The 24,508-nt window shown below is 46.3% G+C and overlaps 1 long non-coding RNA gene across 2 annotated transcripts; it reads left to right on the top strand.

Moving 5' to 3' along the window:
• The first annotated feature begins 257 nt into the window (after positions 1–257).
• LOC113968201 lies at positions 258–23,308 on the top strand. Of its 2 annotated transcripts, none has more exons than XR_003534417.1 (4): positions 258–303; positions 15,600–16,278; positions 21,743–22,081; positions 22,659–23,308. It is a non-coding gene; the product is annotated as an uncharacterized LOC113968201 (long non-coding RNA). The 2 variants fall into 2 exon arrangements; XR_003534416.1 differs by lacking the exon at positions 258–303 and adding an exon at positions 9,150–10,684.
• Positions 23,309–24,508: the final 1,200 nt, after the last annotated feature.

The following is a 24,508-nucleotide window of genomic DNA, read 5'->3' on the forward strand; positions in this document are numbered from 1 at the left end:
ACCTTTTTTCCTTTTCCTTTTGTCCATATAAAGGGTTCACAGAAGAGGTTTTGCTTCCCTCAGTGGGGGTACAGGGTATGGGGCAGCTCATGTAATTTCAAGTTGTCACCTTGAAATGAAAGCTAGTGTTGAAAGGCTGCATCTTTGTAGCTGTTCTCCAGGATCTGAAATTTTTGTCTTTAATAGATGCCATTAGTAGATTTCCTTGATTCTTTGGGGTTTTTTTTTTGTTTGTTTGTTTTTGTTTTTCCAGAGCCATTACACTCCTTCTTCAGCACAACAAACCAGAAGGTGCAGAAACAGGTAAGGCAACTGCTCTTGCAGCATGTTACTTTTGAGTCTTTAGGGCGAAATACTGGCTGCAATAAAATGAAAGAAAAAAAAATGGACTCAATGGCAGGTGAGAGTTGTACCCAATGTGCTCAGCTCCATGAGAACCTGTGGAATTACTACATTCAGGGGTGAATTTGCAGGCTACTCGAGAGTGTGCACCTGAACCTTCCTCTGCTTCCAAAACCACTGGCCTTAAGGCTGTGTGAGCAATAGGTGATGAGATTTAAGAAGTGATGAGCAACAGGAAGGAACTTACCCTTGGGAGAGATGCAAAAAGAGCTGCAAAGGTGGGAAATACATACGGGATGGCAGGAGCTGTTGGAGAGGTGTTAACCCACATGGGATGGCAGGGGACTGAAGTGGCTTTAGCTTGGTGGGATGCAAAGGGCCATACAGCAATGAGAAAAATTCAGAGTTAAAAGTTACTGTGAGGTGATGTGACACTGTAGTAGGTTGCACAGAGAAGTTATGGATGCCCCATCCCTAGAAGTGTTCAAGGACAGGCTGGGCAGAGCTCTGAGCAACCTGATTTAGTGAGAGATGTCCCTGCCCATAGCAGGGGGGTTGGACTAGATGATACTTAAAGATTCCATACAACCCAAACCGTTCTGTGGTTCTATGATTTTGATGCTTTGCTGTGCTCATTGGAGTTTCTGTTCTTCAGGCTGTTGTTCTTTTATTTTGGAGTAAAGAGCTGTGTCCTGCTCATGCTATAAAATAAAAAACAGTTACACTTCATCTGGCTCCAGCAGAAGCCCCTGCATGATGGCTTATAACATAGGCTCAATTAGGCCCCTGCCTCTTAGAATAGAAAATGTCTGTAAGGCTTCCTCCGTTTAGACTCTGCATCAGATATTCACATACCATAAACTTATCTCAGGACTAAATTTTTCTGAGTGATAATCCGATGTTGCTCTTGGGAGAAAGGATGAGGGTTTGGCTTTTGGGCTTTCGTGCAGCATCAGCCAGTAAATGCAAGGATCAGGGCATCAGGAATTTTACCAGTGTGTTCTTCCACTTTGGGCATATCCTCCTACAGTGACATGCCTAAAAAAAGCCCCAAATTCTGATGAATGCTCTTAACCATCACTCGGTGGAAATATTTTTGGGGTAGAGAAATGAGAATGCTATCCCCTGCCCTGCTCACCTTGCATCATTGGGGTCAGGATAGCAGCTCAGAGGCAGGATCTGTGCTTCCCCGGGGTTGGCCTCAGCTATACATATTCAAATCGATCACCCAGGCATGTCACCTCACTGCCACACAGGGCTGAGAGAGGCACAGGGGCTTTCCAGCCCTGCAGGCCATTATTAGTAAGAGGGTTCGCGCGTGGTGTGTCTTTGGGTTCAAGCTGTGAACTGCCAGTGGGCTCTAAAAACTGCTGCTGAGCCTTGTTAATAGTGTTGCAAAAAGTTTCCGAGAAGCATAATAACTTCCCTAAATATATATATTTAACGTCTAAAGATGCTTGGGTGTGTGTTTATGCTGAAAGTTTGCTGATCCCAGTAGAGGGAATTTGTACTCTTTTGGAGAGCTCAGGCAGGTAATGGATAAAGATAAGGAGGGAGTTGTTGAGGTTTTGCTTCTCTCTGACCGTTTGGGACAGTGGATTTTGGGTTGTACTTGTGGGTTTGGTGAGTAGGTAGAACAATTTAGAGCAACGTTGAGTGGCCTGTATGGTAACTTCAAGATTGCGCCAGTTGAGCAACTAGATCAGGGGATTACAGATCCCAGGGCACCTGAAGTCCAAATAGGTTTTTTAATCACACAGGTCATTTTAAAAGAGATAATTAAGTTCCTGTGTTCCTCAGTAGTGCCTACAAATGTTCCTGTGAATGGCTCATGAAGCACTTGCAGTCTATAACTTTTGCCAGAGGTAAATGTGCTATTAGGTGGAAATTAGCTGCCCATGTGGCATTTTCTGTCTTGGAGTCTCAGGGTGTTTTACCAAGATGTGTTAATACATCCGTGCTGAATGTACAACTCATCAGCATGCTCTGATAACCATCCTCATGTGAAATGAATGCCGATGGAGCTCTTTGAGACATCGCTGCTCCCGGTTCCCACCTGCCCTGTTGCCAGTAGCTGCTCCCCACAGAGGCAGGGCTATAGGATGGGCTGCATGTGCAGCTGTGCATTATTCATTGCTCTGTACGAGCACAAAACCATCTTTGGTTACTGGAAGAGCTGGAATGCAAGGTGGAGAAGCCAAAATGTGGCATATCTATTCTACCTTCCCTTACTAGAGGGGTGGATAATTAAAGCATGGAAATGCACTGAGATGGGGGCAGTGACATTTCAAGTGCTGAAGTTGGGCTTTGAGAGCAGTTTTGCCCTCTGGAAGTCTCTGTTTCTTTATATTTGACTAGCTGGCAAGGTGGGAGTCATCGCATGGCAACCCCCCATGTAGGTCAGTGTGCAGCTTTTGTTTTATGCTATAGGCAGGGGAGATCTAGTCAACATTGTTCATAGGGTGTCAGGTATGATAGATCTGATGAATGGGTTGAATTGCAGCTTCATCTTCCCTGGCTATATGGCAGATTCTTCACCGACTGCAAAAACATCCTGTGCCGACTTGCTTGGATGCAGATGCCAACACTGCAAACACCTTTCTTTGATCAGATGTGGCGTGTCCCCAGCCAGCTCACTTAGACTAGGTACGAATCCTTTGGATGGCTAGAGGGTGGGTGAGATGAATTCTACACCTGCTGTGGCAATGCTCGTGCCCCAGGCTATGGTGGGTTGTTTGGAGGGAGAAGGGAGTGTTAAAGTAAGTTCTTCTTCCAGCAAGACTTACTTTCCATCTATTTCTGAAGAACACAGTGTTCAGATCAAGGCCAGCTTAGAGAAGGGAAAATTCCTGTAGGGCATTGGCAATTTGGCAGTGGCTGTCACCCATGGACTGTGCACCCACTGCAGCTGTGATCTGTGGATGTGATGGGGAGGCAAAGGTAGGACAGGGCAAAAGAACCACATGGGAACTTTTCAGGAATAATGTTGCTTGAGGCAGTATGGGGAAGGCTGGAAGTAAATACTGTCCTTTTCCCAAAGATTTAATTAATTTTGTGGCAAAAATTACTTTGTGTCTTGGCTCAATGGTTTCATAATTTTAACACTTGCCATTTTGATACTGGTACTTAAGTTACACAGAACAGGTCCCCAGGTGTTTAACCATGTCTGGGCAAATTGTGCTGGGCAAGTGTCACAAGATGCTTTGATGAAACCATAGTCATCTATCATGGATAGGATAATCGTGGCCGTATAAGTAGCAGACATCGAAATGAATTTTCAACAGCCTCACCTTTGTGTGATGGCTTTAGGGGAAAACCTTGCAACTGATGGGAAACCAACAGAGGAATATTTGACATTTCAGTCAAAATGACAGGCTCAGAGTCTGCCCTGACATCTCACTCTGACACGTCATCCTCCAGGCACCAGGCCAGCCATGAGAACCCCATTGTCACTTTTACTCCCTCTCCTTATGGACTCTCCAGGAGGTTGCTGTGCTGCTATCAATGAGTCATAGAAATGTTTGTTACCTGACATCTGTCACCATGAGGGACCTTGTGAACTTCAGGGCAGTCATCAAAATGACTGTGGTGTTGGTAGGGAGAGGGTGTTGTGAGGTTTCATCTTGGCTGATCAATTGGGTGTGTTTTCACCAAGGGCAAGGAAACCAGCTCTTCTGCTCATGTTTCCCGTGCCCTGCTGGGTTTGCCAAACAAGACATTGCAGCATCAGGCTGTGATGGAAACATCCATGTGTGAATGGGATGGAAGTGTCAGTCTCTGCAGTACCTCCATCTTGGTACTGACAGTGAACAGGGAGGAGTTTTGTTGGCTGCTGGTATTGTGGGCACTGTGTTCAAGAGGGATGTTTGATGATTTTCTTTGCCTGGAAGTATGTGAAGGTGTCTGGGTCATTCTGCGGTGTTAACCTTTGAAGGCAGGCTGAGAGAGTTGGGGTTGCTCAGCCTAGAGAAGAGAAGGCTCCAAGGAAAGCAGAGGAAAGGAAAAGGCCTCCTTATTGTGGCCTTTGAATATCTAAAAAATGGATTATAAGAAAGAAGGGAACAGCCTGTCATGGCAGGATGGGGAGCAACAGTTTTAAACCGAAAGGGAGCAGGTTTAGACTGGACATAAGAGAAAATTTTTTATAATGAGGATGGTGAGACATTGGAACAGGTTGACCAGAGAAGTTGTGGATGCTCCATCCCTGGAAGTGTTCAAGGTCAGTTTGGACGAGGCTTTGAACAACCTGATCTAGTGGAAGATGCCCATGGCCATGAGAGATGGGTTGGACTAGGTGGTCTTTGAAGGTCACTTCCAGGCCAAACCATTCTGTGATTGTATGACTTTAATTTTGCTGTGGGGTGGTTTCCTGATGAAGGGAGGAGGGGGAGGGGAGGCAGTGGGACTGCTGGCTGTGGGAATCTCTTCTGTGTTAGCATCCCTGTAAGCCCTGCTACTTCAGTCATCCCTTCCTGGGAATCACAGAATCACAGAATATTCTGAGTTTGAAGGGACCCACAAGGATCGAGTCCAACTCTTGAGTGCTCAGGGCTGGAGAGATTTGGAGTTGCTTTCTCATTAACTCCAGTTGTGTCTGAATTGAGAGGCTGCCAAAGGAGGAAGCAACTAAAGTAGGGCACAAAACCCAACCTCTTGTTTTCCTGGGCTGCTGCCTCTGGAGGTCCACAGGCCCTCTGACCGTGGGGAGTGGGGGCCGATGGGCACTTGTTGAGTGTTCTTGTGCTAGTGCACAGGGACGGTTGTGCCAGTGAGCTCTGGACATGTCTCTTGTCAGGTCCCAGCATCCTCTCCCTTTTAGATAGTCCCTGATGCCGGTGTAGAGGGGCTAGCTCTGCCACCTACATTGGTTATGGTGGCAGCAGACTTCCCCCCTGCAAGGGTAGTTCTTCCTGGCTGCTGCAGAGCCTGAGCAGTTAGCTGCTACAGCCCAGCCCTGCTATTGCAGCAGATCTATAGATGTATTGTGAACAAGGAGGAGGGGAAGCACCTGGAGACACATCTGCATTGGACCATGTCACACAACTGTCCCAAGTGGGCAGCAAGCCCAATCAGTTGGTGCACACATTGCCAGTGTCCTGCCCACATGGCCTTACCAGCCTGGCTACCTGTCCTAGGCAGTGTCAGCCTGGGCAGGAGGCTGGCACTTGCTTGGTTGTGTCTTAAAGCCGTGATCACTCCTGATTGTTACCCGCCAGCTTCCCCAACCTCGTGTTTCTCTTTGCATTTGGAGTTGCAGCCTGAAAATACTCAAGCTAAACCCTGTGCCCCAACGGCTGCTCATCTGAAAGTGCGGAGCCAGCTCACAGCAGCTGCTAAAATAGCAGAACTGAAGTGGGGAATGAAAAGTGAGATGGTGATTAAGACCCGATTTCCTGTCGTGGCCTCACAGGTCTCCCGCCGGCAATGGAGACATTGGCAGTGGTGGTGTGAAACATCCCAGCCTTCGGCCTTGGGCTGGCTGAATCACTCACAGGCTGCCCTGTGCTGCTCTGTTGTTTCAGTGCTTTGTAGATGTTGGTAAGAGTGCTAGGCTGGGCTCAGGGAGATGGTGAGGATCCTGTTTTTGGAAGCGGGGAGGATAGGGATTCCATGCAGGCCAGGCTGGTCCTGGCTGCGTTGGGGTTGGAAGCAGCCATGGTGGGACCCAGGCCAGCCCTCCTGAGGCAGGCTGATGTTCGTTGCTTTGTGTTGTCTGGAAGACCTGAGGGAGGGCACAGGATTTGAGAACACTGGGAACGCTGGTCCGCTTTGGATTTTTTTTCCTATCTTTGCCAATTTTCTTTGGACCTACCATCTAGGACTGGGAGAGAAGAAGATACAAGAGAGAAAAATTGCTGCTGAGGGGGTAGTGAAGCTCCTTAGCTGATGCTTTTTGTTCCAAGGACACATGAGTTGTTCAGCTGTCCTACCATTTGGCGCTATGTGTACCTAGATGTTGTGAAAAAGCAAATACATTAGAATTAGTTAATCTTTTTGGCCTTCCTTGCATCTGAAGTTCATTCAAGAGAAAACAGTTGAGTGCAAAGGAGATGCTGAGCTGACTGCTCTTCCTCTGAGGACACTGTCTCACTTGCACTCACTAACTTGCTATATGTTTGTGAGTGCCAGAGGAAGCTTCTGGTTTCTTTCTCACCCTGGAAGTGCAAATCACTGCTCTCCTGTGTGTGCTCCAACAGCTCCTAGGTCTGTGCTGTAGAGGTTAGGACCTGATGTGTTTCAGCAGTCCAGATCACATTACTGTAAACTGGATCCTTCCTGATTGGAGCAATAATGTGCAACACGGAGATGGGACTTTCTTACACCACCTCATCCTTTGAAGAAATCCAGTTGCAAAACCCACTGCAAAGAGACCAGAACTCCACTGACCATGGTGTTTGCTCTGTACTTAGTGGTCACCCTATTCCTTTCTGTGTTTGATAAGTCAGAGCAGCTCCCATCATTCCCAGTGTTAAACCCACCAGAATCTCTCACTACTCTTTGCTCTGCAAGAGACAGTTGCTGCTTAATTGAGCAGTGCAAGGGACCACTGCTTGAAACTCAGTGCTGTGTGGCTTTTAGTGTTTTTGGCTTCTCTTGGGGTCACCCACATCTCCTCCAAGGCTGCCTCTTCCTCTGCATTCATGCAGCACCCGGCACCACTGGCATGCCTGGGACAGGCTTCTGTTGTATGGAGGGCATGTAACTGCCCTGCTCATACCTGATCAGTGTGAAAGAAATGTAGAGAAATGTAAACGTACATGTAACGTGTGACAGAGCAAGTCAGCACGTGGGACTGACTCTGACAGACAGTGGTGGTGTTGGGGAGGTTGTGCTGTTTCACAGCAGTCAAAGTAATTGCCCTGAACTGGTACCCTTTACTCCCATCACTTTCCTCTGACCCAGGAGTACTTCTCTGCTGGTGTGCAGCCTGGGGCATGCATGGCCCACATACAAAAGCTGAGGAAGGGATCAGAGGGGACTGTTGATCTTGAGCATGGCAGAGCATCATGCATCTTTGGTGCGTGAGAAGGGGCAACTTGCTTGCAGAGAAATGACTTCCTGTGCACATGAAGAGACTCATGTAACATCCACTGCCATGGGGGAGAGGGATATTTTGCACTCTCCTGGTGCCTTTCATCCCAGAGGAGTTTTAAGTGCTTTTTAGACTACTTTCATAGTCCTGAGAAAGGGTTGAACAATAGGTTTTGCATGAAATGTTCTTTCCTGTCAGGAGAGCAGCACCCAACTGCTGCAGCTGCCGCGCTGGGAGCCAGAGCTTTTCCAATGTACTTTTGCTGGCCAGCAAAGCAACAGTGTCATTTTAGAAGTCTGGAGACAAAGAGCTACCCAGAATTGTTTTGAGTATTTTAGGAACTATTTTGAAGGAGAGGAAATAGTACAGTTGCAGGAAGGTAAACAGCTGCATTTTGAGCAGGCAGGCCAAAATGCAGGAGATAGCAGGGAACAGACAGCAGATGAATTTCTGTGCAAAATGCCATCATACAGATAAGCTTTTCTCTTTGCAGGGCTGTTTCATATCAATCTAAGGAAACAATGCTTGGTTGAAGGAAACAACATAGCCTTGGTCTGATGGCACCTGGCATATTCCCTAATCCTGGTTCCCCAGCCCCAGCAAGGCTATAGAAGAACTGAGGGACATGGAAAAGACAATAAATTTTCTCCAAGGATCAGAGATGTATTCTTCTGGGATGATCCAAGTGCATTTAATTAAACTCCTGCAACCAGGAATGGCAGTTTTGCTGATATATGTGAGTCACTGCACAGAAAGGCAGCACACTGTGCCACTGTCCTGACTTCCAGGTAGTGGTCACAGGGCAGGAAGGACGTGGCAGAAGGGGAAGATCTGGTGGAAGAGGAAGAATCTGCCACAGTGAAGAGGCATGAGAGGCTGGAGAGGGTGGTCCCAGTGTTGTGTTGGTGTATGGTGGAAGCTGGGAGCCGCATGGGAGAACAGCTGGAGGAGACTCTGGCTGGCATGAACCATCTCCAGTGGTCTCCCTGCTTCTTTCTAGCTATGCTCAGTCTAGAGGTGGAAGGTATGCGCCCACCTTTCAGTGTGTCTAGCCCTGCAGGTCACACTATGATTTGCCTTCCCTTTGCCATCCGTGCCAGCTTGGCTTGCTTGCCAAGTCCATGTTCAGTGTGGCAAGTGTCAGCAGCAGAGCCGAAGGATCACCAGGGTATGTTGGACTCTGTTTGCAAAGCCTGCAAGAAGATGGAAAAGGTCATTTTGTTTGGGGCAGGAGAGGAGGGAAAAGGCAACAAACCATGTGGGTTTGTTGCATTCCTTCAAGGAAAACAAAGCATCTCTGCAACAACTTGATGATCTTGGAGGTCTTTCTCGACCATAATTATTCTATGATTCTGTGACAGGAGAGCAGCAGGGAAATAAAAACTGAGATAAAGAAGAGATAAAAAAAGAGATAAGATAAAAAAGATAAAGATAAAAAACTGAGATAAAAGAAGAGATAAAAACTGACTTGCCCCTTAGCAACCCTCTCTTACATCTCTCCTCTCATGGGTCTCTCACCACCAACAGCAGGGAATAAAAAAGGCAAAGAAAAAAAAAGCCATGAGATGGGTTTTGAATGGATGCCAAGTTTGATTTAATTAGATGTATTGAATTCGTTAACTCCCGAACGACGTGGCTGTCACGCGGCAGAAATGACGAGCTGCGAGTGGCGACGGCAGCGCGGCACCAACCTGCCAAAAGGTTCAGCAAAGCAGAAGGATTGACCTACTTCCATCGGCTCCATAGAGAGCACAGGCGAGTGCTCTCCACTCACTGTCGCTGTGCTCCCTGGAGGGCTGCTCATCCCTCTGTGCAGGGGAGAACTCCCTGGGCTGGGGAGCTGCAGGGGAACCCAGCATTGCCGGTCAGCTCCAACACGACTCTGGGGCTGCATGAATGTCCGTGTGCCCCTGGGAGGCAGCTCACCCAAAGCAAGGGCTCCTGCTTTGTGTGCTGAATGCTTACTTCTGCCTGACACTGATTTTCTGCTTCTCCCACCTATTGCACCCTTAAAAAGATACTACAGTATTCTCTGATAATGGGCCTAAATGCTTTTGCAGCTGATAAGGGTGATAAAATCATTCATGCACACTGCCATGGCAACCTACAGCAATTGCTCCTCGCTCTTGATGTGTGTCTGCTCTTTGGTGTGAGTGCAGATGTGTGGTTTTGCTGGTGACTTGTCTGGGAATTACCCAAATCTGGAAGATTTGTGTTCAGTTATGAGCTCTGAAAGGATGTGGAGCCACTGAGCAGCTCCTTGTCTTGCCGGCCACCCTCAGGGAGGAGCAGGTGAAGCAGGGCATGCTTCACCTTGCTGTGAGCCCTGGCAGTGCAAATTGCATCTCAAAAGAGTTGTCAGTGCTGGGGAGGAGACTTCTGAAAAAGAAGTTTGTTTCCAAATGGATTGAATTCCATAGTGGTTATCAAGAGGAACTGCTGGGTGTCTGCTCCCAGCTCTGCCATCATCTAAGATCAGTGTGGTGCCTCCTGACCAGGTAACATCCCAGCTAGAGAAGTCTAACAACTGAGTGTCATTCTGATGTTCTGCCCTGGTACCAGCCATGAGCCAAACTCCACCCATCTGTTTGACAGTTTTCTTCATCACTCATTAGTGTCAGTGCAAAAATATGTCTTGTGAAATTGTGTCTGTTAAGTGGTGAAGGTGGATTTCCCAAGCTGCCAGCCTGGCAGTGGTGCTCTTGTGATAGGGAATGTTTGCCAAGACCTTTGGAGCTAGAAGAGTCCAACAGAGATGTTTGTGAAGTGCACAAATGTAGAAGTGCTGCATGAAATCATGACCTGGGTTGTGCTGAAGATCACCAAGTGACATGAAATGGGAGGGAAGCTTAGACACAGCATCAGTCTCCTCTGATTATTGTCGGTGTTAACCCCCAGGTTGGTAACACCAGGCCTACCACACAGATCCTCATGGTAGTCAACCAGCATGGTGGGAAACTTGCTATTTCAGTGGGGAAATGAGACAAAACAGTATTGGGGAACTTGTCCGAGGTCATGCAGAGAAGATGACTGGGATGTTGTTTCCCGCCACCTAAGCTCTGGCCTTTTCCTCTTCCTGCCTCAAGAGTGGTTTCCTCTCCTGACCCTACAGCATCCCTCAGCCAGAGCAGAGAAGGGTTGCTTGAATGGGGAGGTGAAAGAAGAAATGTTATTTCACTGAGCTGTGTCAAGAAATTATATGGGAAGAAGAAACAGAGGACAGATGGAAGGAGCCCAGCTGTCTTCTGCAGGGAAGACATCTCTTTGTAGCATTGAGACTGCCTTCAGGATTCATGATTGAGCTTTCAGGTTAGTTGTTGATCGTTAGGATGTTTTCATTTTGACTTCATCTGTTGACAAGGCAGTAAGAGCTCTGCGAGGATGTGTATCTCTCCATCAGGTATGACTAATTGTATTGGGACAGCCACGAGCACGATAACACTTCTGTTTTCCTCCAGAACAGCTCCATTACAGACTGCCTGGTAGCTGAGCCCCGGCGAGTGTTTTGCAGTTTTGCTGATTGTGCAGCCCAGATAACCTGTGAGAGAGCAAACATGGAAAGTGTTGAATTCAGCTCAAAAAACAGAAAGCAGACTTATTTCGCTGCTTGTCTGAACTGAGCTTTCAGCCGCATGTTGTCAGTGCTTTTCAGGAAACTCATCTCGTCTGGGACACGTCATTTGGCAGTGAAGTGCTCCCATTTAGGGACAGCCACCAGGAGTTATGCAAAGGCCAGGGCTCATGGCTAGGCACTGATGTTTTTGCAGTTCAGTGTTGTTTTGCTTTCCCCATCTCCTTGGAGAGCAAAACTCAGTCGGTGCAAAACAGATTCATTTTTAAACAAGATTTCTCTTAGTCTTACACTCAAAAAACAGTCTCCAAAAAAGCCAGTGCACAGCAGAAGCTAGTGAGCACTTTCTCTAGATGTTCACTGCTGTTGATCCTTCTTTCTGCAGGAACCCAGGAGTTTTGGTGCAGCCTAAGGGCTGAGTTTAAACTTCTTGTTGTTAAACTAGTTGCCCCCTGCTCCTCTGTGTGTATGCATGAAAGCCACACTTGCATTCCCGAAGAAGTGTGTTGGTACAGATGAGCCTTTGACCTCGATATATCAGCTCAGTGGTCAACAGCCTTATGCAGAAAGAGCTTGGGTATGCAACTCTTCCACTTGGTGAGTTTAATTTTTGTATGGATTACAGCAGGAAGTTCTCTACAAGAGGCTGTGCAGGTTTAAAGCTGTGCTTGCCTTGTGATGAGATCATTGCTTGCTCCCTGAGGAGGTTTGTGTTCATCTGGAAGCTGTACTCAAAGCATGCAGATGGGCAGTCTGTCCAACATAGGGAGGTAGCAGAGATCTTCTTGATTCTTCCTCTGCCCCTTTTCCTGAGAAGGAAGGCTGGTTTTCCTGCCTGCAGCAAGGCAACCCTTCTGGTGTGGGAGGGCAAGACTACTTCCATCATGATGCCATCATGGGGCCACAGTTTCTAGCCGGGTGTTAGATGAATTACTTAGTAGGTCAGTAGTAGAAGGATGATGCACCAGGAGGTAGTCAGTCAGTGTGAACATTCTGAGGGCATTGACTTCTCACAGCAAATTCACCAAAGGACCGTGTCAGTCTCCTTCTCCTCTCCTTGCTATATTGACTTTGTTGTTTGTTGTTGGAGGACAGGTGTTACCTTAAGGGTATCTGGGCAACTTAATAGAGGGGACGTGAACTCAGCAGCTGAGGACACTGAGGAGGAGGAGAGTGTTCTCCCGAAAGTGCGAGAAAGCTCTGGATACTGACAGCGGGTGCATGGCATCGTGGCCTTAAGGCTGTGATATGCCCAGATGAGGCATCCCTTGCAGGGGCTAAGCCATGTGTCTGCAGCTCTTTTAAAATAAGGCTGCTGCCTCATGTCCCCTGTCAGCACTGAGCGTGGTTCCCCTTGCTCCTGTTGGATGTCCTGTGGTGGGAAGAGGATGCATGCTGGCTGCCAGTTCAGGTCTAAAAACGATGTCTGTGCAGAGTCCGTCCTTGTCTGGACTCCAAGGGGCTGCAGTGCACAAGGCCTTCACACAGTTTTCTTAACAGGCTCCTTTTCACTTTTTTCAGGGACTTGCACTGTGCTTCGTTTCAGAGTGATCCAGTGAATTAACATATTGTTGCTGCTGCCTGGGTAATTGCATGCCCAGGGTGTGCTCTGCTCCAACACAGTCTTCCCAGCTTCCCAGACAGAAAGCATCCTTCTCCTCTGGCAAACAAGGCTGCAAAGTATTCCCCTAAGAACTAGCTCAAAGGATGGAGGAATGGGAGGGTGGAAGAGAAGAGGGAGGTTGTTTCTTAAAGCATATCTGGCTTCAAGAGCTCACCTATCAACAAATAAGAGGAGATAGGTTTTTTTAATCCTTATTTCTGTACCAGGGTACTAATTCTGACTGAAGCTGTGGTTTCTCTTGCTGATTTGTGCAGACATTGGTATGGGTGCAGTTACAGAAATTTAGTTTAGCACAAGTCACTACAGGGACTCAGAACTGCTTGAAATTAGCTGTCCTGGATTACACAGGAATTTCGACAGAATTTGAAACTGAGTGATCTGATACCTTCTTCTGTACTGAAAACAAAACCCTATGAATAGGTAGGTGTAAAAATGCTTGCTGGTATCACTTCCAGGTATAAAAAAACCCACATGTGGATAAACCCTTAGAGCCCTCTAAGACCCTGTGAGACGACCACATCTCAAAACACATTGGTGAGCATATTGTCAAAGCTGGCAGGTTTCTTAATGCAGATGCAAGTTTGCATTTTTGAAAGATGATATTTGGTCAGGACTGACTTCTGGTGGGGAGCTGGCATCCCTTAGGCAATGGTTTCCAAGAAGAAATATGGTTATGTGCACTATGAAGAGGGCAGCTTTACCTCCTAGCTTGGCTTGGCTATCAAGCAGAGGCATGAAGAGGACAGGGAGCAAACATCAAGACTCTGGGACAGAGGGAAGGCAGTTGGTGTACAGCTCTGCCACTGACCTTCTGGGTGACCTGGGGCGAGGAGATGAATCTCTCCTTTTCCACCTCCTCCTCTGCTGCCCACCAAGAGCATGTGACAGTTGCCTTGTGATTTGTATGGATCTGTCTGAGAAGACAGAGCTCAGTATTGCTGTCTGTAAGATCTCTTTTCATTTCAGTTGTGACATTTCGTGTCTTTTAGCCATATAGGTTATTTTGACTGGAAACAAGACATTGCTCCAACACCCTTTATGACACAAGCGATGGAGAGGAGGGGACAGCTGTGTTGACAGTGTAGTTTGCTCATCCTGCACCAGAGCATTGCAGTTTGTGGGGCAGAGAAGGTTTCTTGAGGCCTCTCCATCCTGTGAAATAGAAGCTGCAATCTGTGCATTATGGAGAGACATTTTGTGATGTGCTATACGTGGGCCTTAGGCAGTCCTGCTTGTTCCAAAAATATGTGCGTGCATAGGAGAGGGAGGGGGTCCTGTGTGTGCTGCAGATGGATCATGGGCAAAGATTCCTTGGCCAAACTGAGATGAACAGCTGCATGTGAGTCGCTGTGAGACTGCATGCAAGAGTAGGGTTTGCCTTGTCCTGAGGGGAATATAAGGTGTGGTGGTAGCAGTACCATCTGGGCCTTCACGGTTTTGGGTTATGGTTGTTTCTCCAGGTCTTTCATTTGGATGATACCACGGTCCCCAAGCACTGAGTGATTCCCACCCTGTTCTCCAAAGCCTTTGCACTGGTGGCAGTTAGAAGATGGCCTGTAGGATAATGTAGGCTGAAAGGGATCTTGGGTGGGTCAGCTGTGAGATCAGACCAGGTTGCTCATGACTTTATTTGGTCAAGTCCTGCTTTATATGAACCTGGCTCTGTGTTCTCAGTAACTTCCCCGCAGGTGCTGGGTCTGCTGCTGGATTCCTCAAAGCCATCTCTTGCCCTGGCTGAGCAAGCCCAGCTCCCACACCCTCTTCTCTTCAGCCAAGTCCACCAGTCCTTGGCCATCCTGGTGTTCCTTCACTGTACTTGCTCTAGTTTGTCAGTGTGTTTATTGTATGTGTTTCTTGCACCAAAACTAGGTGCAGTATCTAGATGCAGTCAGGTGAGTACTGAGATCTCCTGCCTGTGCTTCTGCTCCTTCAGCCCAGCATGCTGTTGGTCTTTGCTGCAGTTTCTTTACTAAGGTCCCAGTTGGCTGTAGTCCCAACAACTGCCATCCCAGCCCTCGAGCAGCAACAGAGCTGCTTGGCTGGGACGTTGGGCTGGGCCTAGATGATCACTTAAATAGGACCTGTAACTGTGCTGGGAAAGCCTGAGGGAAGAGGAGCATGGAGGAACCCTGGAGTGGCAAAGACCTGCTATTCTCTCTGCTAGTGATATGGGCTTCCACAGGGAGAGGGACAGAGCGCAGACAGATGAGGCGATGACCTGAGTTCTGCAGAGAAAAGCCAAGAGGTGTATTGTTATAACTACCATCGTCTCACTTACTCATCTGTAAAGCAAGATTTTACTCGCCATTGTACTTCCCATGGGGCTGTGACTGTTGATGGCCACAGATAGCTGAGGTCCTGCAATACCAGTGCAAAGGGTTGTGGAACAAATCTTGCTTTTTGGTCTCCCTGCTGGGGTTGAAGCACATCTCCTGGTAGCCATGTGCAGAGGAATAGTATGTATCTGTATATGTGTACCCTACTGAAACAAAATGCTGCAATTTCGTGCTGTGCTGCCAAGTTAGTGTGTGAGTTTCAAAGCAGCAACCTATATTCTTTCAGATCCAAGAGCCTTGGGAAAAGATCCATTTTTTTATGCTGTACTAATTTAAAAAATGGTGGGGTTTTTTTAGTGCATCAAGGTAGTAATAAAAGACAAAAAGGAGAAAGAAAAGACAGAAAGACCTGTACAATCATTTTAAAGGTTTTCTGCTTTTCTGTTCATATTCTTTTCAGGAAATGAAACTGACTATATATGGATAGGAATGAAACCACATATCACAAGTCACTGTTGAGTTCATGAAGTGACCACATTGAAAAAGTAGTGAAAAATGTGTTCTTACTAGAGCCTTCCCAGCCTGTAGGAATCCTGGCTGTGGCTTGTGATTGTAGTAGGGTGAAGATTTGCATTTTCTAGTTGGCGGTTTTCCTTTTTACTCTTCCACTTCCTCTAAGTTAATTTGGTGCTGTGTTAATTGTGAATCTGGAATGCAAATCAACTCACCTGCATGTTTTTCTTTTATTTTCAGATTTTCTAACTATGGAAGCTCTCCTGAGGAGCTGCATCACACACTGCTGCCCCTGAGATGGGATGCAGAGCAGGGAGTGAAGAGGAGCTGCAATATGCCACTGCAAGTTGCTTTTTTGAGGAGAGAGGCTTTCTGGCATGTCATACAGTGCCAAAAGCCATTTTACTCTTGACAGTAAAATTCCTTATCCTTCTTGTTTTTGGTTTTGTTTTTTTTTTTCAGGACAGATGATATTTCCTGTTAGAGATGCTTTGTATGCAAATCAAAGTAGTACAACAAGAAAAAAAGTCCTGAAAGCAATCACACTGATAAACTCAGCCCAGTGGGGAATTCCTGCTTATCATTTATCTTTTCTTTTTTCAGTTCTGTACAAGATACTTCTTTGCCTGTGCTTTCCTATGGTCTTTAAAGTTTGTCCTGCCAGACCTCTTACTCATGAACTACAGTGCTACTTGCATTTTGCAGGGCTCCATGTCAATCTGAACAAACAAAAGGCAGTAAATGCTGGAGATTGGTGTTAACAGTCCCTGTGTTTTATCTTTGCCCTGCATTGCTCTGGTGCTTTCTGAAGTTCAAGCTAGACATGAACCTCACACTGCAGATTGCCATGTGCCTATAGTGATGGTCTACCTGGGAAGCCCAGAAACCTTCAGAAAGCTCAGGAAAGGAATGAGGAGAGGTAAAAAGCAAAAAGAAGCCAGCAAAAGTTTACCTAGTGACTTACACAGGAGCAGGATTTGACCCTCCCGAGGCACCTCAAGAGGTGCTGTGCACATCACTACACTAATGCTGTGACATGAGTTGGTCACTTCCTCACTCAGCAAAGCAAATTCACATAGAATCACAGACTGGTTTGGGTTGGAAGGGACCTTAAAGATCATCTAGTTCAACCCCTCTGCCATGGGCAGGGGCAGCTTCCAATGGACTGGGTTGCTCAGAGTCCCTTCCAGCCTGACCTTGAATCCAGAGATGGAGCATCCACAACTTCTCTGGGCATTTACTCAGCCTGTGCCCAGTAGGTATCCCTATAAGCGCACGGGGCTCATCAAAGCCTTGCTCACACCAGGCTCCTACCCTGCTGCCAGCTGCAGCATTGTACTGTTGCTACAACAAGTTGTGAGGGTGAAAAAAAGACTCGTAGAAACAGCGCGAGAAAAGGATGTGTCAGAGAGCTGCAAAACTTCGTTGCCAGAGAACATTCTCATGTGTGTCCAGAGATAGCCACTGCAGCCTGGGTGTTGTTGAATCACACTGTGGTTGCTCTGGCCTTTCTGTGGTCACAGTGATAATCGTTGTGTGTGGTGTTGGGTTTTATTATTTGGGTTTTTTCTTAAAAGTAAAATTAGCAGTCAAATTGGTGTTGGTAAGGCAGCAAGCCTGGTGAAGCTTTTATCTACCCTGAACCTTGGAATGAAGGAGGGGAGGAAAATGGCTTGACCAGTTTGTCAGCTGTGCATGTAACGGTCCCAGAGTTCGAAGCAAAGGGCACAACAGTCAGATACCCAAACCCGTCTGGGCTCTGGCTGATAAGTCACATTTCAAAGTGAAAGGCAATCCTAAAGGGGCTCTGCTGAGTGGCTGAAGCCTCCCATGTTAAGTCTTCTTTAAAAGGGGATTTCATAACGAGTAATATGAACAGAAATGGCTCTTTTGTGGTTTTACACATTCCAGGCATGCCAGGACTGTTCCTGTCAAGGATGGGCAGTCTCTGGGGTTTTGGGTTCTTTTTCTTTTTTTTTTTCCCAAAATATTTGCCACAAACTCGCAGCTGAAATGGTGAAAAATAAATGAGAGTTGCAAAATCATTACAGTAGCAGTAATGGAAATTGTGAGGCTTATTCTTAAACTGGCTGTGGGGTTTCAGTCCATATTCTGTGCTGCTGCACTATGAGGATCACTACTTTTGCCACCTATGACCGGTTCAGGATGGATGATTTGAAAGCAGAGCTTTAACTGTTGGTTACCCAGAACCTAAAAAAACAGTGCTTTAGGCTTTTTTTCAGAAGCAATGCCTTTTCTGCTGAACAGTTAAGCATTAATTCCTTCAGAGTCAGTGCCATTACGTGACCATACAGCATCTTTACATTATGACAGCATTGATTTCTGCAGATCTGGGGGTACAGAAACAGGTTACAGCCATTCCTGCTTCAGATGAGCTTTTGTTTCACGCAGGTTGCACCAGTTTGGATTGCAACTGTACACTACAACACAGGATTTTAATTGATGTGAGAGCTTCCATGCACAAGATGGTAGTGCCTTAAACCTTAAAGGAGAGCACCTTAACTCTGCCTTGAAACATTCTGAAATTTCACATACAATAAAGCACTAGATGGTGTGCGTAGACCTGGCCTGTTAGAAGAGTGCCTAGTTCTTAGGCCTACATGTCCTGTTCTTCTCCCCATGGGTGCTGCTCCTGTTGCCATAGACCTATGTCCTGTGTAGGCATCAGGAGCTCATGGATGGCTGGGAAAGCCATGGCCAGAGGTGTTACTGCTATCGCTTCACTAGATTGGGTGCCACAAAGAGTATGGTTGTAACTGTGTGTGATTAAGTGTGGGCCTCAGGCCCCTGAGACACCCTACACAAACACTCAGTGCCTTTATCATCAGCACATGCTGATCACAGCCAGCTCAGCACCTCCACGAGCTCGAGCTGTACCTTTACCTTCTCTGCATGTGAGACTAATCCCTCCAGGGGGGAGCAGAAAATGGAGCCAGACTCATCTCAGAAGAGTCTGAACCATGGGACCATAGATAGACATCCTGAGAATTTGCTTTCCAGCCTGAGTTTGTCCATAGCACAAATGCAGGCAGAAGGAGAGAAAGCATCTCTTTGAAAGTGGCAATAAAAGAGACACTGTTGGAATGAACCTTCTGTTCTGATTTTATTAAGGGTGAATATGGTTACTTAGTGGTGAATAGGAGTGGGAGTGGATTTAGGACATGGTGCCTGAAACCCCCTCCCATCCTCCAACACAGGCTGATATCTCAAGAAGGCTGAGAGGTCTCAAGGCTGTCACCTGGGCTGTTATAGCTCTATGGGTGGAGGAACTTTAATCATCAGGGTTGTCATCAAATGCACTTAAGATACAAGGAAGAAGAGCTTGTATTAAGTCAGTGCTCAACATAAATATTTTTCATCTTGGAGGAGTGAGGTCCCGTAGCCTTCTGGACTTCTTCCATTTTGGATTTGTTTCCTTAAAAAAGGAAAGGAAAAAAAACCACAAAAATAGTTTTCTTTACCTCTTCAGTGCTACCAACCACAGAAATTTGGAAACAAAACGTCAGAGCAGTGAGCTGTCTTTTCAGTGGGCCGATCTCTCAGGGATTGGTTTTGAAGTTGATTTTGTTCTATCCACTCAAGGTTTCTGCTGTGGGAATATTTATTGCTGTGAAACTGTAGCAAGCTTTGTAAGTGGCAGTTACTTTTGTAACCAACATACATGCTTTCCTCTACGAGTCACACAGATAAGTGTGCATTTGGAATTTTTTTGTTTGTTTTGAACCAAAATAACTTTCCCACTGTGTCATCTAGAGTGGGAAAATAGGTGGACCTTGAGTTGCATTTTAATGTAGATTTCATCCATTTTATCTCGGCAGAAGGCTACATAGAGATGCTCTGTTATCCTTCTCTTTCCATGTCCTTTGTTGATGTTTTGTGCCTCAGAACCTCTGTTTTCTCTCTTTTTGATGGTTTGAGAGTTTTGATAGAGAGGACAAAAATGCTTAAAAATTGTAATGGCCTTAGGAAGGCTACAGCAAGTTATGTGGTGGTGAAGAGATGCAGGCAACCTGTAGAAGAGCCAGTTTTTGACAGCATGGGAAGTGGTTAGCGCCTCATTGGGCATCCTCACATCAAAGCTGGACAGTGGGCTGGTTGAGATACTCTGCTTGAACCACAAATTGCTGGGATTCAGGCAGAAATCACTGCATGAAATTCTGTGGTCTTTATTAGTCAGGAGGTCAGACAAAATAATTTTGCTGATTTCTCTCGGCTTTTAGAATTTATGAATCACATAGTCACGGTGTTTTGGTTTTTAGTTTTTTGGGGTTTTTTTGATTTTACATGAAAAGTTTGCCTTGGTAGCATGCAGACAACAAAACCCATTCCTTTCATCATGCAGTGTTGCTTCCGAATTGTTCCAGGAGGAGGATGAAATTTGGCTTGTTATTTAAATTTCAGTATGGGTGGCCAAAGCAACTCTACCTTGATTATTATGGGCCTTCCATGACCACAGGAATGAATGATGCCTAATACCAGCCCTGATTTAACAAACATCTGAGCTCATCACTCAGGATGAGCCTCAAGGAGGCTCATCACTGCAGCATAACCCATGGGAATTGTGCCCCATAGGATCCTACAACAAGGCAAAGACAGAGAAAAGCTCAGTTTGGGAAATCACAGAGAAATGCAATAACTGGAGGAAAGAAGATGAAAGTCATGTGACAGAAACATAAGGAAAATAAAAATAATGTGAAATAATGTCACTTTCTTGCCCAGTACGCAGAATTAAAATGCAGGCACAAGCGGAGCACTGAAACAGAGTAGGTTTAAATTAGGAACTAAGTACTAGGAAGAAATTCTTTGCTGTGAGGGTGGTGAGGTTGCCCAGAGAAGTTGTGGATACCCCCTCCCTGGAAGTGTTCAAAGCCAGGTTGGATGGGGCCCTGAGCAGCTTGGTCTAGTGAAAGGTGTCCCTGCCGACGGCATGGGATTTAGAACCAGATGATCTTTAAGGTCCCTTCCAACCCAAACCATTTTATGATTCTATGGCTTACTACCTGCAGCCCTTTCCTCCCTGCCATATAGGGCTGGTGACTTGGTCCCACCTGGCACTGGGAGGTTTTAGCAGTTCAGTGGCATCCCAAGCTTGACTTATCTTTGCAGCAGCTTGGACCCACTTTCCATTGTAAGAAAGAAACTCTTCCTGTCCTACAGCAAGACTTCTATCCAGACCTCAGCAGGACTTCAGTCAGATTCTCAGGGTTTCAAACTGGTCTAGATCAATAGGCCAATGTCCCTTTTGTAGCAGAGCCCTGGTCTGTGTGACAAGACAGTTTGATGCACTCAAGGCTTGCTGGCACTTTGCCAGGCATCATGGGACAACCTGTACCTGTAGGGCGTAAACTCTCCTGCTTTCTATGTTGGGGGACTGCAACCAGCTGGTTATTGGGAATGGTCCATGTTGGCCTTCGTTCAGTAATGTGCTGGGTATATGAGCTAAGAAGGTGAGAAGTGTAACAGCCGAGATGATTTGAGTCCCCGTGTTTTGGAATATCCCCTCACACTCTTTAGTAGTAAGGATGTAATCAGCCCTTGTAGGCTGGTATATGATTAAATAGCACCAATGCAAAAAACCCTACCTTACACTTATTTATGGCAGTTGAATGTGTATAGTTGGGAACAAAGAATTCAGGTTTTGTCTAAAGTCTTTGTGAGCCCATCTAGGAAGCACAGTGTCAGGGAAGGAGTTCATGGGAACCTCATGTATAATCATGGGAAAGCGACCTCTCAATGGAGCCGTGGGACAGAATGGACTTCTGCAACTCTGGAGAGCAAGTAGAAGCAGGGAGGTGACTTTGTGCCTTTTAAGGGGGACACACTGCCTGGTGTCTGCACTTGATGAATGAAGGGGAAGTGCCAGGAAGAATTTAAAGGAAAGCCACAGATGACTTGGGATTGCCAAACCAGAACTCCAGGCTTGAGGAGCAGAGTGTATTTGGTTCATTGGGATGAAGGTAGGCGAGGGGGTGACTTGATTGCCATGTCTAGTGGAGGAAAAGTTTTGTTCAGTAGGTTTAGGGTAAGGAGGAACGCTTAGAAGTTCTATGTCCTTTTCCAGATTTTAGAGGAACTAACAGTGTCTCTCTAGGGTTGTAGGTTTAGTCTATAATATTGGGTTTATTACGTAGAGGTCTCGGGTGAAAGGGACTGATGTGCAGTGTACTAAACGTGGGATAGATCATTTGGGTCTTTCTGCCTTTATGCTCAGAGCTCTGGTACTCCCCAGCACCTTCCTCCCTCAATCCCTGGGCTAGGTCAGTTCTGCTGCAACACTAAGCATAGTGTAAACTCAGCGGTCTCATCTTAAGGCAGGCATCTAAGATACCGGTTTCTCTCTGGTGATGACTGTTGTCCTCCAGCAACTATGTGGGAGACCAGAAGGCTGGCTAAGATGTGGACTCCTGCACTTTGGATGTCTGAAGCTGCATGGGGTGAACTCCCCTCTCACTGCCTGCGTGAGTGAGCAGGAGTTACTGGAACAAAGCACCTAATTCAGAACTGTCTGACACCATCCTAGATGAAAATAATATGGAAACTTTAATCAGCTCTCTACAGCTGAGCAGTCCCTGGAGGTCCTGTACCAAGCCTGACCCACTTGCTGAACCCCAGCAGTGCAGCACTGGGATCTCCACCTGCCTTCAGAAGAATGAAAGGACAGCAATCTGAAAAGAGACAAGCACAGGGGATGGCAATCAGTGGTAAGTTTTTATTTAGAAAGAGTTGAGGTATTTTGTTCATTATTGAAAAGCAAACCCACATTCTGCAGCCTTTCTTTTTGTGAGCTGCTCGGAAAGGAGGCAGATGTCCACAAGGTTTGTTTTCAACCTGTTAAAATGATTTGCCAGTTCTTTCCGTGCACCCTGGCTTGTTGCATCCGAGTCTCTCCCAACATGCCGTGTTGGGGAAGCAGCTATGGGTGCATGTCCTCAGGGCTAAGTTCCAACAAGGTAACTGTTGGAACAAGGTAACAAGGGGCTGCTCCATCCCAGGCTGCAACCTGTTTTGCAGTGATGGAGGGAGGGCTCTTGCCAATGGTGAGGAGCAGCAGGACTCTTGCCAAATGTCCTGGTTTGCTGGCAAAATGGCCTGCAGCAAAGGCTGATGAACCAATGCTCCCAACCCTAAACTCCTCAGAGATGTGATCACTTTGCCTCAACTTCAGATTAGGGTATCTGAGCAACAGTCAGTAAAAATCAAATCCAAAATCTCTGGGCTTTGAGAAGATGATGGCAGTGGACTATTTGCAGCAAACCATACTCTATATGCTCCTTCCAGGAAGACATTGCTGAGAAGAAGATTCCCATGTGCTCTTCAGAAGGGCTGCTGAGCTACCAAAGAAGCACCAAGCTTTCTCCTTCCTGTGTGTACTCATCCTGCTGGCTGCAGCTGGGATGCCATGAACCCTTGCTGGACCCTGGGAGGATGCAAGGCTCTATCACTCCCTGGCATGCTGAGGCCTGGCCAGAATCCCCGGGCAGAGTGATGCTCCAGGGCCTCTGGACAACCTCCTTCCTGGGCACAACACACCTTGATTTTCTGGTGTTTTTTCTTATTTTTTAATTTTGACTGATTGAATAACTGAAGTACAAACCTCCCTCACCTATTTGACATTAATTCACTGATGAATGGCAGAATGTTTCGTGTTTATTTTTTAACCCATAGGGTGATGATGTGATTATAAACCTCACATCCATGGTGTATCTTTGAGCCATCTGAAAAGTGTGAGTTTTTACAGAAAACATGAGAATGGTGGGGGGTGTGGGATAAATTATTTTAATCCCCGAATTTCATTCTAAATTTTGAACAAATCACGTGTATTTCATGGGACCAAAAAAGCTGTGACTTTCTCCCTTTTCTTTCTTCAGTGTTGTTTTTTTGTTTTGTTTAACTTTTTTTTGGAATTAAAATGTTTACTCACATATAAAGGTTTCCATAAGTTAATTGCATTCTGATAAACAAGCTGATGTCAAAAGAAAAGTGAGGATGAGGAGAGGCCAAGCATTGGGTTTTGGTTATCTCCAATTTTTTCCTTTTTATTTAAGCTTCAGCAAAATGGCAAGTGTTTCATTTTGACCCACTTTTAAATTCCATTAGCGAATAAATACAGAATGGGAAGGGTAATCATGGAAACTTCAAAATGCAGCAGGTCAGGACAGGAGAGACTAGCAGCAATCCTGCTCTGATGGTGTGCCCAGACTTGGGTGTTTTAATGTATCTTACCATATTTTTTTGTGTTACCAGTAATGAATTTCCAGTGATTGAAAGGGGATGAGGAGAAAAGGAGCGCTCAGTGCTTGCTTCTCTCCCCATTTTCCTTGCTTCCCTTTGATATGACAGCAGCGTGTGCTTCTCACAGTCACCACAACTGCATAAGCACTTAGTTCTTGTGTAGAGCCCATCAGTGCAGATAAGTGCAGACAGACAGATGCTTGCTCTGGTCCATGAGTTCTGGAGCTTGCCCTTAATGCCAAGGCTGAGCTCAAAAAGCCTTGGGTACTTCACCTTCAGTTAGCTGAATGGGAGCTCAGTTGCAATGCCAGGGCCCAGCGAGCTCACCCACATCTCTCCTGACCTGAAGGAAGATGGACCTTTGACTATGATTCATCCAAGATTTTGCTAAGCTTCTCCACAGCAGTTCTGCCTTTCTGCTTGCAGGGAAGGCATGCTGGCAGCTTCATCTGGGTTTGGAAAAATCATCTCCACTCCTGAAGCAGCAGCAGGAGAACCATGTTTGATTTACCTAAGGAAATCAGTGCTTCTCTGTTGACTTTGATGGATTTCGTTTGATTTGTGCTAGCTGAGAAACTGACCCTTGCTTTTGTCAGAAAGGCTGTTCAGTACACACAGGCTGCATGGTTTGTGTTTGGTTCAGGAGAGTTTAGTGGCATTTCTTCATCACTATCAAAACAGTTCACTTTCTCAAGACTTTGGTATTCCCAGTTTTGACCTTACAGCAGAAGCAGGAGCACTTTTTCTTCCACAAGTCCCTGATTTTTTTTTTGGCACTTGTCAGGTTTAGGGAAGGGTGATCTTGGTGTTACAGCTCCTGAGACCTTCCTCACTGTCATCCTCAGCCAGTGCCTAGGAAAGGTGCAACACGAGCTGGTGATCTACAGAAAAAGAGG

This window comes from Neopelma chrysocephalum, unplaced genomic scaffold, assembly GCF_003984885.1.
Source record: "Neopelma chrysocephalum unplaced genomic scaffold, ASM398488v2 Primary Assembly neopelma1_66, whole genome shotgun sequence".
Taxonomy (NCBI): Eukaryota; Metazoa; Chordata; class Aves; order Passeriformes; family Pipridae; genus Neopelma; species Neopelma chrysocephalum.